Raw genomic sequence first — 16,685 nt, 5'->3', positions numbered from 1 at the left:
GCCACAGTTGCCAAGCTGCTCACTGTTAATAACAACTCATTGCAGGCAGCAGAGCCCTTGGTCTCATCCGACCGGGTGGAGGACAACGGCTCTGGAAAGCAGCTAGAAGAGTGGTGCCAGCAACTGCAGGTGGGAACTGACTCTATACCTTCATACCAGAGAAATGGGGTCTACAGAGTGACACAAGAGTATAAGCGGGTATTCAGCAAACACCCACTAGATTTTGGACAGGCAAAAGGGGTTCAACATCATATCCCCACGGGAGACCATCCAACCATAAAAGAGAGGTACAGACCTATACCCCCAACACAGTACCAATGTGCTAAGAGTATGCTGAAAGAGATGAAGGAAGCTGGGGTTATCAGGGACAGTTGTAGCCCATGGGCAGCTCCCATAGTTTTGTAAAGAAAAAGGATGGTACCATGAGAATGTGTGTTGATTACAGGAAAATTAACAGCATTACACATAAAGATGCCTACCCATTACCTAGGATTGAGGAATCCTTAGCTGCACTTAAAACTGCTAATTACTTTTCCACCTTGGATCTCACCAGTGGGTATTGGCAGGTTCCCGTGGCAGAGGCAGATAAGGAGAAAACAGCATTTAATACTCCAATGGGTCTCTGTGAGTTCAATTACATGCCATTCGGGCTCTGCACTGCTCCAGGAACTTTTCAACGGCTGATGGAGTGATGGCTGGGACACATGAACTTTGAGACAGTCCTGTTGTACCTGGATGATGTCATTGTTTTCTCCAAGATCTATGAAGAACATCTGGAACACCTGGCTGAAGTATTTGAAGCTTTATCCAATTTTGACCTGAAGGTGAAGCCTTCCAAATGCCACCTCCTGAAGCCTAAGGTACAGTACCTTGGTCACGTGGTCAGTGCAGAAGGTGTGGCTCCAGATCCTGACAAGGTCACGGTCATCCGGGACTGCAAGAAGCCCAGCAACCTCCACGAGGTATGCCAATTCCTTGGACTGGTAGGCTACTACTGGAGATTCATCAAAGGCTTTACTGAGATAGCTATCCCAATGCAAAACCTTCTAGTGGGGCAGTCCAAGAAAGGCAAGCAGAAGAATTCCACGTTTGAATGGACTGAAGAATTGGAGAAGTCCTTCACCAGATTGAAAATGGCCCTCACCGGTGACAAAGTTATGGCTTACCCAGATTATGACAAACCCTTTGTGCTGTACATGGATGCCAGCAATGTTGGATTAGGAGCAGTAGTGTCGCAGGTACAGAATGGAAAAGAGAGAGTGATCTCCTACGCCAGCAGGAAGCTGCGTCCCACTGAGAGGAACCCGGATAATTACAGTTTTTTCAAGCTGGAGTTCCTTGCCATAGTCTGGGCTGTCACCGAAAGGTTCAAGCATTACCTAGCTTCTGCCAAGTTTACAATCTTCACGGACAACAATCCGTTGACCCACTTGGACACTGCAAAACTGGGTGCCCTGGAGCAGCGGTGGATGGCTCGGCTGTCTAACTATGAGTTTACTATCAAGTACCGAGCAGGGCACAAGAATGCCAATGCGGATGCGCTATCCAGGATGCCTAATTTGCCAGATGCAGGAGAAGACCCAGAGGCTCTGGAAGAGATAGAGTTGCCTCCCTTCCACCGACCACTGGCGGCCCAGCGTGCTCAGGGGGTGAGAGACAGGCGGTCTGGCTTGAAGGAGGTCACCCTGAATCCATTGCCCCATCATGACTGGGCCGAAGCGCAAGATAATGACCCTGCAGTCCGCCTGGTGAAGGAGCTACTGCTACAAGCTGACTCACGCCCAGGTTTGAGTGCTCCTGAAGAAACCCAGCAGTTGTGGAAGGAGAAAGGTCGGCTGTTTATATATGAAGGGAAGCTATATCGGAGGAGTATCAATACCCGCACTCATGAGCTAGTCTGGCAGGTGGTGGTCCCAAAGAGAGATGCATCAATGGTCCTGGAAGAATACCACAATGGAGATGGACACTTTGGATGGAAGAAGTTGGAAACGTTGCTCTGAGAGAGGTTCTACTGGACTGGCATGAGGAAAGCCATTGAGAGGTGGTGCTGGGAGTGTGGACAGTGTAACCTGCGCAGAAAGGATAGAGACAGCCAGAGAGCTCCTCTGCAGTCCATCATCACCAAACAGCCACTTGAGTTGGTGGCCCTGGACCATGTGAAGCTGGTTCCTAGCCTGTCAGGTTACCTCTATGCCCTTACCATTGTGGACCACTATTCAAGATTCCTGGTGGTTGTGCCTGTCAAAGATCAAACTGCCAGAACAGCGGCCAGAGCGTTCCAACTGCACTTCTGTAGACCACATGGGTACCCTGAGAGAGTGCTTACTGATCAAGGTCCAGCTTTCGAGGCAGAAGTGTTTCATAAATTCTGTAACCTGTATGGTTGTAAGAAGATCCGGACAACACCCTATCACCCACAGACCAATGGCATGTGCGAGAAGATGAACCAGGTAGTGAATGACCTGCTGAAGACATTGCTCTTGGAGGAGAGAAATCTGTGGGCCGAAAAGTTGCCAGATCTGGTAGACCTCTACAACCATATTCCCGTGAACTCTACCAACTGTACTCCAGCATACCTGATGAAAGCCAGACCTGGTAAGCTGCCTCTTGACTTGGACATGGGAGTCCTGACACCTGAAGTGGCGTCCCCAGATGCTGATTGGGACATGGGGAGGCAGCAACAGTACAGAAGAGTTCAGGAATGTGTGGAGAAGAGTTTGACCCAGGCAAGACAAAAGCAGGAGAAGCTTTACAACCAAAATGCACCTGCCGTCCCTTTGTCGCCGGGAGAGCAAGTCTTGAAAAGAAAGAGAAGATTGCACAAATTGGATGATCAATGGGAAGCTGAACCTTATACCATTCTGCCCTCAAATTTCGATAATACTAAGGTGTGCCTCGTGAGTAAAGATGGAGGAGAGACCTCAGCAGCGGTATCAAGAGATCATTTAAAGTTGTGTCCTGACCAGTTGGAAGAAAGAAAGAAGAGAAGAACCAGATAACATTCAGCCCATCGTGGAAGAAGAGAATGTCAGCACAGTGCTTGGAGAATTCCCTGCGAATTGGACTAAAGTGAACGATGCTATAGTGGTGCCAGTGTTGTTGTTTCCCCAAGCGGTAGCACAGGAAGATGTGACTCAAGAGAATCCGGAGAATTGGGTAGAAGATGCCACACCAGCAGTGGGCCAGAGAACCCTCGCCCTGCCAGTGGTGAACCTGTTGTACCCATGGTGAGTCTAAGAGTCCATAAGAGAATGCTACCCAGTTTACCCACATTAGAGTTACGCAGGTCTACCCGCACCACACAAGGCATACCTTAGATACCGTATATAAAGTAATGTAAATGTGCAAATTGTGGAAATTGTGTATGTAAATATGTAACTGTTTTTCAAGTTTTGTGCCTACAGGTAACCTGTAAGAGTTTCCTTTGGAGATTTGTTTCATGGACACTGAACCACAGGACTTGTGTGTGGTCAAAAACTTTATTTGTAAATAATTTACCATTTGCCAGGAATGGACCATGGACATTGATGCTGGACTTATCATCATAGGACCATTTTTGAGCTCTTGGTTTTTGTACATTTTTCCCTTTTTCAAATCTTGTACAAATTATTATTGTTGTTTATATGTTATTCATGTTTTCTTTTATTCAGCCCAGGAGTGCTGACTTGCACTAGGGGGAATGTGGCGCCCCCGGGGGTATGGTCGCCACAGTGGTTTTGCCTTCCTCCAGGGGAGGGTAATGCCAGGCTTGGAAGCAGTGATGGGTCTCTCCAGCAGTTAACCTAATACATGCAACACAGTTACACTCCAGGCCAGCAGGGGGAAATCTGAACCAGGATTAAGGGGAGGCATGCCCTCTGAGGGCCAAGAGGAAGGAGTGGTCAGATAGTCTGCGGAGGGTGAAGTGTGCAGTGTGTGGAAAGAAGCTGGAGGTGGTTGAGCTAGGAAGGAGAGCTCCCTCAGCTTGAGAGTGCATGAACTGGAGCCTAGTCTCCACTGCTGTACGGATACTAAAGGTCCTACAGCAGATACCAGAGGAGTAGGAGGCTGTAAATACCCTGCTCCCATCAGAGACTTGGGACACAACAGCAATTGCATAGAGATCCAGGACTCCGGAGAGGAGTCCCCGAGAGAGGCTACAGCTGTCTGTCATACAAGTATAGTTCTCTGAACATCCGAAGAGAGGCATTCCGGAGTAACTAAGTACTGAGCCGCACGTATACAAGGTGTACGGAGTGGAGCTGTATGTACGAGGTGCACGGAGCAGAGCCACATCTGTACGAGGTGTATGGAGCGGAGCCACACGTGTACGAGGTGTGCGGAGCAGAGCTGCACGTGTACGGGGTGTACGGCGCAGAGTCGCACGTGTACGAGGTGTACGGAGCAGAGCCGCGTGTGTACAAAGCAAAGTCACACGTGTACGAGGTGTACGGAGCAGAGCTGCACGTGTACGAGGTGAACGGAGCATAGTCGCACGTGTACGAGGTGTGCGGAGCAGAGCCACATGTGTACGAGGTGTATGGAGCAGAGTTGCACGTGTACGAGGTGTACAGAGCTGAGCCGTGTGTACGAAGCAGAGCCACATGTGTACAAGGTGTACGGAGCGGAGCTGCATGTGTTTGATATAGAAGGTTTGCACATGTGCGAGGTATGCGGAGCAGAGCCGCACGTGTACGAGGTGTGCGGAGCAGAGCCGCAAGTGTACAAGATGTGTGGAGCAGAGCCATGTGTACAAGGTGTACGGAGCAGAGCCACGTGTGTACGAGGTGTACGGAGCGGAGCCGCACGTGTACGAGGTGTACAGAGCAGAGTCACACGTGTACGAGGTGTACGGAGCAGAGCCACGTGTGTACAAGGTGTACGGAGCAGAGCTGTGTGTACGAGGTGTACGGAGCAGAGCCACATCTGTACGAGGTGTATGGAGCAGAGCCACGTGTGTATGAGGTGTACGGAGCGGAGCCGCACGTGTACGAGGTGTACGGAGCAGAGTCGCACGTGTACGAGGTGTACGGAGCAGAGCTGCGTGTGTACAAGGTGTACGGAGTAGAGTCCCACGTGTACGAGGTGTACGGAGCAGAGTCGCACGTGTACGAGGTGTACAGAGCATAGTCGCACGTGTACAAGGTGTACGGAGCATAGTCGCACGTGTACGAGGTGTATGGAGCAGAGTTGCATGTGTACGAGGTGTACAGAGCGGAGCTGTGTGTACGAGGTGTGCGGAGCAGAGCCGTACGTGTACGAGGTGTGCGGAGCAGAGCCGCACGTGTATGAGGTGTACGGAGCAGAGCCACATGTGTACAGGGTGTATGGAGCAGAGTCGCACGAGTATGAGGTGTACGGAGCAGAGCCACGTCTGTACGAGGTGTACGGAGCAGAGCCGCACGTGTACGATGTGTATGGAGCAGAGTCGCACGTGTACGATGTGTACGGAGCAGAGTCGCACGAGTACGGGGTGTACGGAGCAGAGCTATGTGTGTACGAGGTGTATGGAGCAGAGCCGCACGTGTACGAGGTGTACGGAGCAGAGCCGCACATGTACGAAGTGTGCGGAGTGGAGCCATATGTGCAAAGAGTGGAGCCGCGTGTATTCGAGGTGTACGGAGGGGAGCCGCGTGTGTAGGAGGTGTATGGAGCGGAGCCGTGTTTGTACGAGGTGTACGGAACGGAGCCCTGTGTGTACAAAGTGTACGTGTACGAGGTATATGGAGCAGAACCTCGTGTTTACGAAGTGTATGGAGCAAAGCCGCATGTGTACAAGGTTTACGGAGTGAAGCCATGTGTGTACAAGGTTTACAGAGCGTGGCCGTGTGTGTACAAGGTGCACGGAGCAGAGCCGCATGTGTACGAGGTTTGCCGAGTGGAGCCGTGTGTGTGCGAGGTGTATGCAGCAGAACCGTGTGTGTACAAGGCATACAAAGCGGAACCATGTGTGTATGAGGTGTCCCGGATCCAGCGGGACAGTCCTGATTTTGATAGTCTGCCCCGGCCAGGAGCTTACTTTTCCAGCGGACACAGGAGTACACGGCGGAGCCCCAAAGAGAACTTTAAAATTCACACGTGACATTCCACCGGAAGCGACGTGCTGGAAGCTGACCGGAAATGAGGTAATTTCTGGAGGAGATTGTGACGGAACCATGGAGGCACTTCACGGAATGCTTCAGATCCATCACCATGTCCTCCTCCGATAGCGTGGACAGCAGGATCACCTTGGACTCAGGGATGCCGGCCATGTGAGTGGATCATGATATGTCTTGCACCAGGAGGCTCAGGGGGGCATTACAATGGGAGCCGGGCTGCTATAGTATCTTTATAGAATCTTTCTTTCTCGCTCTGTTTCTTTCTCTCTAATCTTTCTTTCATCTGTATCTTTCTTTCTCTCTGTTCTTTCTTTCCCCTCTTCCTTTCTCTCTCTCTGTTCTTTCTTTCTTTCACCTCTTTCTTTTTCTCTCTAATCTTTCTCTCTGTTCTTTCTTTCCTCTCTTCTTTCTTTCTCTCTGTTCTTTCTTTCCCCTCTTCCTTTAGCTCTCTCTGTTCTTTCTTTTGCTATGTTCTTTCTTTGTTCTTTTTTCCCTTTCTTTCTCTTTCTAATCTTTCTTTCACTCTCTGTTCTTCCTTTCGCTCTCTCTGTTCTTTCCTATCTTTCTCTTTCTGTTCTTTCTCTCTGTTCTTTCTGTCTCTGTTCTTTCTGTACCATCTTTCTTTCCCATCTCTCTCTGTTCCTTCTTTCATTCCCCTCTTTCTCTCTGTTCTTTATTTCTTTCCTCTCGCTCTCTCTCCGTTTTCTTTTTTCTCTCTCTGTTCATTCTTTTCCTCAGTACCAGTCAGTGTGCCCACAGTACCAGCTACTGTGCCCTCAGTACCAGTCAGTGTGATCAGCAGTGCTAAATGGGTGTGTTTTGGGCATGGACATGGGTGTGGCTAGCTGTAAAATGTGTGTGGTTGGGGCGTGGCCTAAAATTTGCCACGGCGCGTTCAGCGCGCTGCAGCTTTTGTCCCTCTTTCCCTTCTTCAAAAGTTGGGAGCTATGGGGACGTACAGCGTGGATCCCGTGACTATCAGAAAGCAAGGCACAGAACGCTCTGTGTCCGTGTGTATAACACATGTGCACCATACGAGTGACCGAGGACAGGACAGACCTTTGTACCCTGACCGTGCCGTTAAACAACTTCTGAGCCACATGGGGCCCGTTCCAGATCGTGATGCCTTTTACCGTCAGCTACGCTGGTGTCGCTTGACCGAGACTGTGAGGAGAGTTGTGCAGGAGTCTCGTCGAGCTTAGACAGTAGTCGTGGCCCTTACCTTTGTAGGAAACTACAGTATATGGACTAGGGTCAGTGGAAGGTACTGGAGACCGACCACTGTCACCAGAAGACGGGGTATGTTGGCTGCTTGACTCCATTAATGAGGACACTGCGTCGGCCGTTGCTGGCACCATTGAGTTCGCAGCAGCAGCTACAGTATTAGGACTTCCTTATACGTTTGCTAATATTTGAACCATTGTATTGTACTGTGCCTTTAAAACTGTTTAACTCTTTACCTCCCTGCGTGGAGTATTTCCCCTGTAAATAAACCTGTTAACTCTTGCTCTGCCTGCGTCCCGTCACTGCATCCCGCGTTCCTGCTCGTTACTCTTACAAAATCAACAGAACTTTTCCAACTTTGAACCAGTTTATTTTCTTCTCACTTTTCCAACTTCTCTAAATCCCACTCCCCAGGTGCATAAATGCCCTCTATCCTTCCTTCATGTTCCTGCATCAGGGGATCCAGCTTGTTGGAAACCTAATTTGCAAACACATTGACTTTCTGAATAGAAATAAGGAGATAGCTGGGAAGCTTCTACTTAATCCCAGCATCAGCAGAACATTGCAACACAAAGATATCAACAGTTCAGACACATACATGTGCTTCTCACAAAATTAGACTATCATCAAAAAGTTAATTTCTTTCAGTTCGTGAATACAAAAAGTGAAACTCATATTATATAGAGCAGGGGTGGGCAATTAATTTTCCTGAGGGGCCACATGAGAGACCATGAGGCTATGTGCACACGTATGCAGAAAATTTCTGCATGAAAACAGGACTCCTTCCCAGAAAACGCGCATTTTTATCCACGCGTTTTTGCCGCAATTTTATCCACACGTCCCCCGACACATAGAAAATAGCCAGAAATGCAGAATTTACCGCAAAATTAACGAGCATGCTGCGTTTACCGCAAAGCGTTTTTTTCGCGGTAAAAAGCGCATCAATATGCACAAAAAGTGCGAAATGCATTAAAATGAATGGGAAGCTTCTTTTAAGCGTTTTTTGAGCAGATTTTTTGGTACATCCACGTGAAAAACGCTGTGTGTGAATACAGCCTGACTGTTGTGGAGGGCCGAACCAAGAGCTTGAAATTAATTCTACTCAATGTTAATTTATTAATATTAATTGTATCACTTAATATTGAGCAGAATTAAGTATGCTAACACTCCCCTATATGTCTTTAGCCCCCACAGACCCTTATATACAGCATAAGCCCCACACAGCCTCCCTATATGCAGCATGAGCCTCACAGAGCCTACAATATATGCGGTATGAGCCTCACATAGCCTCCCTATATACGGCATGAACCCCACACAGCCTCCCTACCAGGGGTGGGATTCAGCCGGTTCTCCCCGGTTCGGTGGAACAGGTTGCTAAAAAAGCAGCCGGTTCCCCGAACTGGGGAGAACCAGAGCGGCGATCCGGGACCTTGTTGCAGCGGCCGGCGGCGCGCGCAAGTTTACACCATCACACCACGGAGCGGAGGAGGAGAGGAGCCGAGGAGGGACTCTTGCGCTGCTCCCTAGCCTGCAGTACATGCAGGCCACCCCGCCCGCCGGATACCGCACACTGATACATCACGTGCACGGTGCACACACTGTGACCCGGCAGCCCCCGCGCACTAATACCTGCTGCAATGCAGTGCGGCTATTGGGTGCGTGAGTCATGTGTCTGTCTCATCTCTGACTGGAGTCACACGCGCATGCCGTTACCCAATCAGTGTGACTCCAGTCTGTCTGACCATCCTGTGTGACCTCACCTGCGGCTGCCATCATCTTCATCATCACCCCGGGGGCCCGGTCACCAGCGCGGTGGTGTGGCAGTCACAGTCACCAGTTGGCAGTTACTGTGTTTGTGTGTGCGCAGTGCGCACGGCCACGGACGGTGGAGCAGGACAGTGCGGGGGTGCTGGGGGCCATCCAGGAGGCCTGGTCAACCGCCACCGAGACTTCAGACACAAGCCTACCACTCCAATGCCAGGTCAGAGCCCAACACGGTGACATCATGACACTGTCAAGTAACACCATGTGTGCAGCTGCTTGCCCCAAAATGTGCCCTGAAATGTCCCAAGTTTGCCCTGGGCCTGTGCTGCATGCCCCAAAACAGGGGTCCTCAAACTGCGGCCCGCGGGCCACATGCAGCTCACCAAGGACATCTATCCGACCCGTTAGCCCCGCCGACATTGAACATCACTATAGTTCAATGCCGGTGGGCCCTTTATTCGCGGGCGGAGCTACAAGGTGGCGAGGAAGGACTTGCGGCCTTCCATATGCAACACAGGTGCAGGACTACTATGCTGCCTATGGGCGATTATGCTGCCTTTTGGGGACTACTATGCTGCCTATGGGGGATTATGCTACCTTTTGGGGACTACTATGCTGCCTATAGGGGATTATGCTGCCTTTTGGGGACCTGTGCTGCCTATAGGAAACAATGCTGCCTATTGGGGACCTGTGCCTGCCTATTGGGGACCTGTGCTGCCTATAGGGAACAATGCTGCCTATTGGGGACCTGTGCGGCCTATAGGGAACAATGCTGCCTATTGTGGACCTGTGCTGCCTATAGGGAACAATGTTGCCTATTGGGGACCTGTGCCTGCCTATTGGGGACCTGTGCTGCCTATAGGGACCTGTGCTGCCTATAGGGAACAATGCTGCCTATTGGGGACCTGTGTCTGCCTATTGGGGACCTATGATGCCTATTGGGGACCTGTGCTGCCTATTGGGACTTTTAATTACCGTTAGGACGCAGACAGACTGTCGTATGAATCAGAATGTAGTTGACAGCCTGGCCAGCTGGTCAGTCAAGTGAGACAGCTGCATAGAAATATATGCAGCTGTCACACTCGGGTCAGGAGAGCCGCTGGGCAGAAGGTGCACTATTATGATCTCATTCAAATTTATTTTTTTTCAACTGTTTGACTGTGCCCCTAGGTAAAGGTGTTTGTAAATGGGTGTGGCTTAATAATGGGTGTGGCTTAAAATAAGTGTGGCTTAAAAATGGGTGTGGTTTTCCTACACACAAACCCAGAACCTGCTGTTAAAAATTTGAATCCCACCCCTGCTCCCTATATACAGCATGAGCCCCACACAGCCTCTCTATATAAGGCATGAGCCCCACACAGCCTCCCTATATACAGCATGAGCCTCATAGAGCCTACTACAGATGCGGCATGAGCCTCACACAGCCTCCCTATATACGGCATGAGCCCCACACAGCCTCCCTATATACGGCATGAGCCCCACACAGCCTCCCTATATACAGCATGAGCCCCACACACCCTCCCTATATACAGCATAAGCCCCACACAGCCTCCCCATGTACAGTATGAGCACTACACTGCCTCCCCATGTACTGCATGAGCCCCAGTTTCCCCATATACTGCATTAGCCCCACACAGCCTTCCCATGTACAGCATGAGCCCCACACAGCCTCCCCATATACTGCATGAGCCCCACACAGCCTCCCTATATACAGCATGAGTCTTACAGTCTCTCCACATACTGAATGATGCCCCACACAGCCCCCCATATATTGCATGAGGTCCCCACAGCCTCCCCATATACTAATTGAGCCCCACACAGCCTCCCCATATATTGCATGAACCCCACATGGCCTCCCTATATACTGCATGAGCCCCACACAGCTTCCCATAGCCTCCCCATGTGCTGCATGTCACCCCCATAGAATCCCCTTATGCTGCCTGTCACCCCCATAGAATCCCCCATGTGCTGCCTGTCACCCCCATAGAATTCCCATGTGCTGCCTGTCACCCCATAGAATCCCCATGTGCTGTTCGTCACCCCCATAGAATCCCCATGTGTTTTACGTCACCCCCATAGAATCCCCATGTGCTGTACATCACCTCCATAGAATCTCCATGTTCACCCAAATAGAATCCCCATGTTCACCCCTATATTCATACACATATTATGTGAAATACGTTTGGACATATGTTTATTCAGAAGTGCAGACTATAGCCACATTAACCCGTTCATTTATCTACAACACGGTCACTTGCTGACCCGTGGATCTGCCGCAGTGGATAATTTTTTATATTCTGTATTAAAGCTCCATCTGGTAAGTAGAATTTGATTATATTAATTCTCTTTGCATTGGGTAAGACCCTATTTGCACTGATCTCTCCAGCAGCATTCCTTGTATCTCAGTAAATTAGAATAATTAACAAAAAACACAGTCAAAGGCTTCCTAAGCGTTTAAAAAGGTCCCTTAGTGTTTCAGTAACTCCATAATCATGGGTAAGACTCCTGACATGACAGATGTCTAGAAGCCAGTCATTGACACACTCCACAAGGAGGGTAAGCCACAAAAGGTCATTGCTAAAGAAGTTGGCTGTTCACAGAGTGCTGCATCCAAGCATATTAATGGAAAGTTGAGTGGAAGGAAAAAGTGTGGTAGAAAAAGGTGCACAAGCAACCGGGAAAACCGCAGCCTTGAAAGGATTGATAAGAAAAGGCCATTCAAAAATTTTGGGGAGATTCACAAGGAGTGGACTGCTGCTGGAGTCATTGCTTCAAGAGCCACCACGCACAGACGTATCCAGGACATGGGCTACAAGTGTCACATTCCTTGTATCAAGCCACTCATAACCAATAGACAATGCCAGAAGCATCTTACCTGGGCCAAGGAGAAAAAGAACTGGACAATTGCTCAGTGGTCCAAGGTGTTGTTCTCAGATGAAAGTAAATTTTGCATTTCATTTGGAAATTAAGGTCCCAGAGTCTGGAGGAAGAGTGGAGAAGCCACAATCCAAGCTGCTGGAGGTCTAGTGTGACGTTTCCACAATCAGTGATTGTTTGGGGAGCCATGTCATCTGCTGGTGTAGGTCCACTGTGTTTTATCAAGACCAAAGTCAGCGCAGCCGTCTACCAGGAAATTTTAGAGCTCTTCATGCTTCCCTCTGCCGACAAGCTTTTTGGAGATGGAAATGTCATTCTCCAGCAGGACTTGGCCCCTGTCCACACTGCCAAAAGTACCAATATCTGGTTTGCACACAACAGTATCACTGTGCTTGATTGGCAGCAAACTCGCCTGACCTTAACCCCATAAAGAATCTATGGGGTATTGTCAAGAGGAAGATGAGAGACACCAGACCCAGCAATGCAGACGAGCTGAAGGCTGCTATCAAAGCAACCTGGGTTTCCATAACCCCTCAGCAGTGCCACAGGCTGATCGCCTCCATGCCACTCCTCACTGATGCAGTAATTGATACAAAAGGAGCCCCGACCAAGTATTGACGGCATTTACTGAACATACATTTCAGTAGGCCAACAATTCGAATTTTAAAATCATTTTTCAAGCTGATGTTATAAAGTATTCTAATTTACCAAGATAATGACTTTTGGGTTTTCATTGGCTGTAAGCCATAATCATCAACATTAACAGAAATAAACACTTGAAATAGATCACTCTATAATGACTCTATATAATATAGAAGTGTCACTTTTTGTATTGAAGAGCAAATAAATTAACTTTTTGATGATATTCTAATTTAGTGAGAAGCACCTGTATGTCAAATGACCAGAAAGTGCAAACCAGAGCAAGCAAAACTAAATATTCTCCCAAACTTTAGAGCATTTCCAATGTCCTTCAGTTGACCTCAGAGCTGAACTCAGAAAATAATACAGGATGCAACTCAGGATCAGTAATGTTGTGTATGTGCACAGTGACTCCACCAGCAGAATAGTGAGTGCAGCAGCTCTGGGGTATAATACAGGATGTAACTCAGGATCAGTAATGTATGTACACAGTGACTGCACCAGCGGAATAGTGAGTGCAGCTCTGGGGTATAATACAGGATGTTACTCAGGATCAGTAATGTAATGTATGTACACAGTGACTGCACCAGCAGAATAGTGAGTGCAGCTCTGGAGTATAATACAAGATGTAACTCAGGTTCAGTAATGTATGTACACAGTGACTGCACCAGCAGAATAGTGAGTGCAGCTCTGGAGTATAATACAGGATGTAACTCAGGTTCAGTAATGTATGTACACAGTGACTGCACCAGCAGAATAGTGAGTGCAGTTCTGGGGTATAATATAGGATGTAACTCTGGATCAGTAATGTAATGTATGTACACAGTGACTGCACCAGCAGAATAGTGAGTGCAGCTCTGGAGTATAATACAAGATGTAACTCAGGATCAGTAATGTAATGTATGTACACAGTGACTGTACCAGCAGAATAGTGAGTTCAGCTCTGGAGTATAATACAGGATGTAACTCAGGATCAGTAATGTAATGTATGTACACAGTGACTGCACCAGCAGAATAGTGAGTGCAGCTCTGGGGTATAATATAGGATGTAACTCAGGATCAGTAATGTAATGTATGCACACAGTGACTGCACCAGCAGAATAGTGAGTGCAGCTCTGGAGTATAATACAAGATGTAACTCAGGATCAGTAATGTAATGTATGTACACAGTGACTGTACCAGCAGAATAGTGAGTGCAGCTCTGGGGTATAATACAGGATGTAACTCAGGATCAGTAATGCAATGTCTGTACACAGTGACTGCACCAGCAGAACAGTGAGTGCAGCACTGAGGTATAATATAGGATGTAACTCAGGATCAGTAATGTAGTCTATGTACACAGTGACTGCACCAGGAGAATAGTGAGTGCAGCTCTGGGGTATAACACAGGATGTAACTCAGGATCAGTAATGTAATGTATGTACACAGTGACTGCACCAGCAGAATAGTGAGTGCAGCTCTGGAGTATAATACAGGATGTAACTCAGGATCAGTAATGTATGTACACAGTGACTGCACCAGCAGAATAGTGAGTGCAGCTCTGGAGTATAATACAAGATGTATCTCAGGATCAGTAATGTAATGTATGTACACAGTGACTGCACCAGCAGAATAGTGAGTGCAGCTCTGGAGTATAATACAGGATGTAACTCTGGATCAGTACAGGATCAGTAATGTAATGTAATGTATGTACACAGTGACTGCACCAGCAGAATAGTGAGTGCAGCTCTGGGGTATAATATAGGATGTAACTCTGGATCAGTAATGTAATCTATGTACACAGTGACTGCACCAGCAGAATAGTGAGTGCAGCTCTGGAGTATAATACAAGATGTAACTCAGGATCAGTAATGTATGTACACAGTGACTGTACCAGCAGAATAGTGAGTGCAGCTCTGGGGTATAATACAGGATGTAACTCAGGATCAGTACAGGATCAGTAATGCAATGTCTGTACACAGTGACTGCACCAGCAGAACAGTGAGTGCAGCACTGAGGTATAATATAGGATGTAACTCTGGATCAGTAATGTAATCTATGTACACAGTGACTGCACCATCAGAATAGTGAGTGCAGCTCTGGAGTATAATACAGGATGTAACTCAGGATCAGTAATGTAATGTATGTACAGTGACTGCACCAGCAGAATAGTGAGTGCAGCTCTGGGGTATAATACAGGATGTAACTCAGCATCAGTAATGTAATGTATGTACACAGTGACTGCACCATCAGAATAGTGAGTGCAGCTCTGGAGTATAATACAGGATGTAACTCTGGATCAGTACAGGATCAGTAATGTAATGTATGTACACAGTGACTGCACCAGCAGAATAGTGAGTGCAGCTCTGGGGTATAATATAGGATGTAACTCAGGATCAGTAATGTAATGTATGTACACTGTGACTGCACCAGCAGAATAGTGAGTGCAGCTCTGGAGTATAATACAAGATGTAACTCAGGATCAGTAATGTAATGTATGTACACAGTGACTGCACCAGCAGAATAGTGAGTGCAGCTCTGGAGTATAATACAGGATGTAACTCTGGATCAGTACAGGATCAGTAATGTAATGTATGTACACAGTGACTGCACCAGCAGAATAGTGAGTGCAGCTCTGGGGTATAATATAGGATGTAACTCTGGATCAGTAATGTAATCTATGTACACAGTGACTGCACCAGCAGAATAGTGAGTGCAGCTCTGGAGTATAATACAAGATGTAACTCAGGATCAGTAATGTATGTACACAGTGACTGTACCAGCAGAATAGTGAGTGCAGCTCTGGGGTATAATACAGGATGTAACTCAGGATCAGTACAGGATCAGTAATGCAATGTCTGTACACAGTGACTGCACCAGCAGAACAGTGAGTGCAGCACTGAGGTATAATATAGGATGTACAGTAACTCAGGATCAGTAATGTAATGTATGTACAGTGACTGCACCAGCAGAATAGTGAGTGCAGCTCTGGGGTATAATACAGGATGTAACTCAGCATCAGTAATGTAATGTATGTACACTGTGACTGCACCAGCAGAATAGTGAGATGCTGGGAGTTGCCATCAGTCATCATCAAACCTGAGCTATACAGGAACTACATTACTGATGAGGCTCAGGCAGTATAACAAATAACCTTTTCAATCAAGATACCTTATAGATGACATTGTCTCTGATTAGAGTTGTTCTCTTTCTTTTCTCCATCTTGTTCAGATGCTGTGATGACTTTTCTCATCCACAGCTCATTTCTGCAGGCTTCCTTTGTACAGTCTTGTGCAGCACATCCCCACATGATGCCCTTAAAAATAGCAATGTCTTTATAATGCTCTTGAATAAAAATACCTGCCCTACGCTGAGCCCCTGAATAAATAAATGCCCATCTCCCTTTGCTCCCAATACTGTGTCGGCACCCATCCCCCCTTCGCTCCCCATACTTTGTCCTCAAATACCTCCACATCTTATTACAATAAGGCCACAGTCACACGTTCAGTATTTGGTCAGTATTTTACACCAGTATTTGTAAGCCAAATACAAATGGGAGACAAATACAGAAGTGGTGACGTGTTTCTATTACACTTTTCCTCTGATTGTTCCAGTTCTGATTTTGACTTACAAATACTGATGTAAAATACCGACCAAAAACTGAACGTGTGAATATGGCCAAAATCTTTGGTGACTTCAGCTCCATTGGAGCACTTACCACCAATGTTGTATGCGCCTCTTCGACACCAGCAAGTGATGTCAGCAAATCACTTGATCATCTGATCACGATGCTGAAATTGCCCTGACCCGGAAGACCCTGAAAGACGTGGTGCCGGCGCAGCACCTTCTCAACCTTGTCAAGCTCACAGTCAGCTCAGAGAATAGCTGACTCCCACTATGGGGGGGCAGCAAAATGTAGCCGCCGGGGGAGACACTTCAGACCGTCGCATCAGGTGGCCCGACGGAGTTCCCCTGCCGGCTGCGCCCTGGGAAAATGCCCGACCTGCCCTCCCCTAACACGATCCTGCTTACAATGACCAGATTAACATGAAAAAGTTAAAATACCTTCTGTCTTCACATTTAGGAAGAGGTTTAGTTTCCCCTTTGGGCAGGGCCGCCATCAGG

The sequence above is a fragment of the Dendrobates tinctorius genome, unplaced genomic scaffold (assembly GCF_039654945.1).
Source record: "Dendrobates tinctorius isolate UK_male_01 unplaced genomic scaffold, ASM3965494v1 ptg000059l, whole genome shotgun sequence".
NCBI classification, from domain to species: Eukaryota; Metazoa; Chordata; class Amphibia; order Anura; family Dendrobatidae; genus Dendrobates; species Dendrobates tinctorius.
Note: the sequence above shows the minus strand (reverse complement) of the source record.